Consider the following 6,846-nt stretch of genomic DNA (forward strand, 5'->3'; position numbering starts at 1 on the left):
TTGGAGCCAACCTTAATATTTTAGTATTTTTAAAGCATGCATCTACAAGATATGCTCTTTATATTCCAGTAAATTGTTGGAGCCAACCTTAATATTTTAGTTCATGGGACGCATATTTGGAGAGAGAGAGAGAGAGAGAGAGAGAGAGAGAGAGAGAGAGAGAGAGAGGGGGGGGGGGCGTGTTTCCGTGCCTGATTCATATGTGGAAAAAAGTTAATTTTATTATATGTTCATGGAATATGAGCTACAGTTTACCAATACCGTCTCTATCCCTACCACCCTACCATCCACCGTCTGCTCCTACGCTTACCTACATCTTGCTCCCCTACCATCACTCAGTAGCTAGGAGGAAAGTGCCATCGTTGCACCTCATGTGCTGCGCTGTAGCCATTATTATAGGCCATTTTCAGTGCCCCTTTTGTCCTTATCTGCATCCAGTCTTTATCCATTTACCTTAACCTCCAATCCCGCTACTTTCTTCCATCTTACTGTTCATTTGCTCTTAGTTTTGTGTCCTACTCAATTTCAAATTCCCTACAGTTGCGTATGTAGAAAAACGTTCAAAATTTTAACGTTTTATGTTTATCACACCAACCTTTAAGAGGGCTTTTGTAGAAGTTGAAAGTACTTTATCAAAAAAGATATAGTGCAAAAATCTACGTAAAACATTTTTTGCTAAAAAATAGGTTTTTTTTAATTTAAACTAAAAGCAGTATTAAACAAGAATGAATATGGCATTAAGATGTTAAAGGCTGCATGTGTATTCCATGACTCGGACCTTTTCACATATCCTTAATAAGTATTTTGTATGAGTTTGACTCAAATGAAGCTCAGTTGCATTGCTATTGAGAGAAACGCATTCATACAAGTATGAATTGTATTCGTTGGTTTTAAGAGAGTTACTAGTGTGTATATTTCGCAGCCCAGAGCTCTATCTTTCTCAAAATCCATCGCTTTTGCATGGATAACCATTGTACAGTGATGTACAATTGAAGAATTTCAGTGTCTGCGAATAGCCTGCTTATTTATGATGGCGGAAGAACGAATTCCTTTGAGGAGGAATTATAACCCATTTATAATGAAAGTAGTTTTGCCTTTGTTGGGCACTTCCCCAGTCTCTATCTGTGGGAAACTAAAATGCTACTGCAAGGAAAATTCCAGCTATCCTTTAGTACAATCTGGAATCATAATGGCCTGCCATAAGCGTCAGATGCATAGGCCGTTGACTGTTCGGTAAGCTTAGCATGTTTTTATCTTCTTCTTTCTCCGCTGGACTGTTTTTATGTGCAAATAAAATAACAAGGAGATCCATACACACAAAAACAGACATTATTAGATTAATACTATAAAGATCTCCTCTTGTGGACAAAAAAGCTTATTCACATTATGAATACATCTAGTATATTTCATGCCAGCACCAGGCTTACTTATTTTAGTTTTTGTGAATGGTATTTGCCCTTAGACTTCAGCTTTCAGTAGGAAAGAATTTGGGGTGTGAATCGAAATGCAAGGACCTGAATTAGCAGGTTAACTTTTTCCCGAAGTGTACACAACTGTTTCCTTGATCACCAGCTAATCGCTAGATTTAAATGATTGAAGAGTCATAAGGTAGGTGATTTTTTTTCTTTTATTATAAAATAAACTACAATATAATCAGATTTTAAACATATTTCAGATATATACATTTGTATTTAGTCAGATCATCAAACTTCCATTCTTATTAGATTACAAAAGTCATAAACTTAAACCATTCGCAAATGAAGTCTCTTTTCTGATACCATATTTTTTGTTATCTGCCTGCCAACTTATATAATAATATAACACAAACCTACAAATAAGTTAATTGAAATCACAATCGACATATTTCCTATTAAAACAGTTCAGCATTCTTTCACTTAACAACCGTTCAAGTAACCATCTAGTATATCTAAACTTACTCTTTAAGAAGTTTATAATTTGTCTAAGATCATATTTCTTTTTCTTGCTCGCCCATAAGACATACAAGTAATCCACAATTAAAACTAATGCAGCATTGTTACACTTTGTTGTTTTACAATTAAAATCTAAACATTAAAATTCTTAAGAAACTATTTTCTCATACTACATACATTGATCAGAATAATTTTTAAACAATGAAAAATATCTTTAATATAAGTACATGAATAAAAATATATGGATTGAATTTTCCTCCTCGCCACATCTGTCACAAGAACCATCCGTCCTTATCTTTAGCATCCTTAATCTTTGGTTAGTTGCTAGAGTCTCATGCAAGTATCTATACATAAATTCTCTCTCTCGTAATCCTATGTGTCTATTGTTTACATTCTTCCAAATGCTTTTCCAGTTGAACAACGGGTAGTTACTCTCTATTATTGCCTCACAATTTGGACGGATACAATCATAAACTACTTTACTCGTCAACACAGGGAAATTTTTACAACGAAACACCTTTCTAATTGCCTCTATCGCTACAGAGTAGTATGGACTAGAAATATACGATACCTCTTTTTTATCAATCGTATTCATCATATGACTTAGTCTTATACTACAATAATAAACAGCAAGGCATGAATCATTTGTTAGCTCTTTTAAAACAGTGCAACATAAAATAGATAAAGCCTTGTGATAAACATCAGTAATTCCTAGTCCCCCTTCTTCCTTGGGTAAACAAAGTGTTGTTCTTCTAATAGGCTGGTACTTTCCATGCCAAAGAAATCTAAAAATACAAGAATTCTTTATGGCTAATGCCACTCGTTTAGACAATGGAAATGTGTGAGCCAAATACCATACTTTTTGAGAGTATTAAGGAATTGATAATAATACCCTTTTGATATAGGGTTAATATTCTCTGTTCTGACATGGATGATATCCTGCTGATCTTCTTTATTCTGTTTCCCAATTTTGTCTGCAGTTTCTTCATAATTTCCACTATATTCAATCCCTAAAATATTAGTTTTCTTTACATTTTTTACCCTGTCAGTAGACCAAGACAGTTTATTTTCCCTTTTCCCCCAGTTTCCAATTCCTAAAATCTTTGTTTTATCGATATTTAGTTGTGCTCCTGTAGCCTTTTCAAACCTTTCTATCTCTTTATAAACAACTAGCAGAGATTTCTCAGCGGTGATGAAAATTGTTGAATCATCTGCAAACCCTTGAAGCTTGATACATTTTTATTTGGGCAGTGGAGGAGGAATAATCTGTTTATTACCTTTAATAGCTAAGTATAAGGGTTCTTGAAATATACAAACAAAAGCATGGACAAAGGGACATCCCTGTCTAACAGACCTATTTATTTCAAACGAAGAGCTAATTACTCCATTGATGCATAAATAGCTATGACTGTTTTTATATAACACCTTTAACCATTTGATAAAGGAGTCTGAAAATCCAAAGCATTTCATAATTCTCCATAAGAACTTCGTATCCACCCTGTCAAAAGCCTTTGACCAATCAAGGTTTAAAAGAGCCAAGTTTGAATAATTTCGTTTGAATAATACACTACATCCCTTATCATATTATTACAGTCGATAATTGACCTTCCATTTACACCACAATACTGCTCAGGTGAAATAACCTTATTCATTACCAATTTTATACGATTAGCTAAAATTTTTGCACATATTTTATAATCTACGTTAAGAAGAGATATGGGCCTCCAGTTCTCTGCTAGTTCTACATCCCCACCCTTTGGTATAAGCTTAAGAATTGCCTTCATGTTGAGAACTACTCAAATCCTCCTTCAGAGCGTACCTAATTACTTGTATGAAGTGAGGTTTCAACAGTGTCCAAAACTTTTGTAAAATTCAATAGGAAGGCCGTCCTTTCCTGGTGACTTTCCAATCCTTAAGCCCTTAATGGCTGCCCATATTTCTTCTTCTTCAATTTCCTTTGATAACATATTTACATCATCATTATCCAATTTATTCTTGCACATTTCCTAAGTAATTCCTCTTGTTGAATTTTATCAACATTAACGTTATCGTATAACTCTTTGTAATAACTTTTAAAATATGAAACAATACTGTCAGTATTAATGAGAACTCCTTTAATCCGTTTTAACTCTAAAAATACCCGAGTTCCTATCCTTCTCTCTTCCTAACAAATATGCTGATACCTTTTCATCACCTTCTACCCGGTCTTTTAGTTTTGCTCGTAGTTTAATGCCCTCACAAAACTCATTCTGTATGTCATTCACTCTGTCTTTAATCACCCTTATTTCTTCAAAGTCAATTCCACCAGCATTAGCTTTTGCATACAATTGTTTCAGTCTTCCCTGCAACATATTTAGAAGTCCATATTTTTCTTGCGACATAATTTTCGACATTCTTATAAAAAACTTTTTACATTCCATTTTCGCAAAATCCCACCATGATAACAAATTATCAAAAATACCTTTTCTAGCCACAATATGACTCCAAAACTACACTGAAATTTTCCTCTGTTTCTTTTAAAACCCAAAACTTTGGTGTTAAGCCTCCAAAAACCTCTACCAAATTTTACATTTTGTACATCAAATTTAACTAAAACCATGCTGTGATCTGAGCAGCTGATAGGTATTGTTTCCCATGACTTTATATGGTTAAATAGCCTTTTAACATATACTCTGTCTATTCTTGACCGTAGTTATTTTTTAACAAAAAGTATATTCAGGTAACTTGTGACAACCTATGGTTATGTCTTTCAATCCTACTTGAATTTATCAAGTTCCTTAGAGCTTTTGACTGTAAAATTAACATTTTCTGAACTACTGTCTCGAACGGAGAGGTCACACAGTTAAAATCTCCACCTAATATTAAGTTTTCACTGTTATTCCTTAAATAAAATAACAATTTATTTCGAAAGAATTCTTCTCGTTCTGGTATTTTGTTTGTTCCTGAAGGAGCATACAAGTTCAGCAGAGGAATGATTATACCATTAAACTCAATCTTAATACTAATTACTTGCCCCTCTCCATCCATTTCCTGATTCAAGACCTTAATGCTAGGACACTTTCTAATATATCGCAGTTCCACCTTTCAAATTAGTACAACAGTTAATAAAGACATCATAATCATTAGATTGGTAAATCAAGTCGTTGACATTTTTAATATTATGCTCCTGCAGCATCAATACATCAATTCTGTGAAATCTCATGAGAGAGTCAACGCACATCTGCTTGTTAACTACATTAAGTCCATTTACGTTAAGGTGGCTACCGTCAGCGCCATGATTATAAAGAGGTTAACCACCCGCTTATCCATCACGAGCTTGTGTTTTTTACTATTCACCTTTCGACGTTTTCTTTCACGATCATCCTTCAAATTTCCCTCATCATTTTCTTAATACAACTTGTCACTGCTGTCTTTACTTTTTGATATAACCATTTTCCCATTATTTTCCACATGTATTTTTCCACTTTTCAGTATTCCTATCTTCACTTTGTTCGTTGTGACTAATTCCTCGATCCGGTTCTCAACGTCATCAGCTTCGTTCATCATTTCCCTTTCCAGGCTCTCGTCGGTCAACATGTCTTCTGCTATATCGTTATATTCAGTTGTCATATTTTCGTCGAAATTATTCCTGATCACTTCCTCATGACTGGTTTCCCTACTGATTCTGCTTCCATACTTGACAGTTCTGTATCATTTCGCTCACGATGAATCTCCACTATTGTTTCTATTATCGTTTTATCAGACTTCTCGGTTTCTTTTTCCTTTACAATGTTGTTTTGTATCCCATATTCAGATACAGTTACATCTTCATTATCGGACTCATTTATATGCATGTCTTCATTATCAGATTCATTTATATGCGTAGAATTAGCTGTCATTGCAATGCTTTACGCGTTTTAACTCATCATCATTATCTATTCCACCCGAGACATTGTCTTTATCAAGTAAATGTTTTGAGTTAGCATCTATGTTATCTTCAGCATTTTGAATTTCTTTATCTTGGTCAATTTTAAATGTTTTTCATGATCACCAGTGCAATCTTGAATTTGATCCTTTACGCTAAGTCCTGGATTCTCCTTCGCTTTTCTGTTCCATTTTCCTATTTCCGGGAAGTACGTTTTCCTTATCCGTTAATTCCTCCCTTAATGTCTTCTCTGTAACACAGTTTTCCATAGATGATCTTCACTTCCACATTTATAGCAGGTTCTGCTCTGTCCGCTGTACATGAAGGACACCGAATGTCCTGCTATCCTAATAGACGATGGAATGTTATTCTTGATTTCCATTTTGCTGTTCTTATCCCATTCAATAAACCGTTTCCTTTTCCTAGCGTGTGTTGGTTATTCCTTATCCATATTACCTTTCCATATCCTTCAAGTACGGATTCTATCATCTGGTTGTCCATGTCAAAAGGTGCGTATCTGATTGATACAAAGGAGTAGCTTGCTCCCATGTTCACTATTTTCACAGTAATCCCATTGCCGATCTGGAGTTCCTTCTCATCGTATTCACTGATTATCTTTTCATATATAACGCGTGAGCTGAATTTCATGATAAACCTATTCCTAGGCATCAACTGGAATCCTATCAAGTCGCAAGTTTCAATTCCAAGAATCTCAAAAATTACCCTACAAACTGTTTCATTGTCAGGTTTGCTTGAAAAAATCAAACCAATGGAGTCCTTTCTCCTGATTGGAGGATAGAATCGTGACGTCATCGTTGGGCGGTCTCACGGCTTACGTCACTCATAGCCTCGGGGCATGCAGCCTTTCCGGCGATGAGTGACGGACGACCACTGATTCACTTTTTATCCTCAAAAGGCAACTAAGTCTAAACACAACTATAAACTCTTTACAGTTATTGGTTCCTTGTACCTTTATGATCCCTGTAGCAACTCTACATCACTAGGAAACCA

This window comes from Macrobrachium nipponense, chromosome 6 (genome assembly GCF_015104395.2).
Source record: "Macrobrachium nipponense isolate FS-2020 chromosome 6, ASM1510439v2, whole genome shotgun sequence".
Classification (NCBI taxonomy): domain Eukaryota; kingdom Metazoa; phylum Arthropoda; class Malacostraca; order Decapoda; family Palaemonidae; genus Macrobrachium; species Macrobrachium nipponense.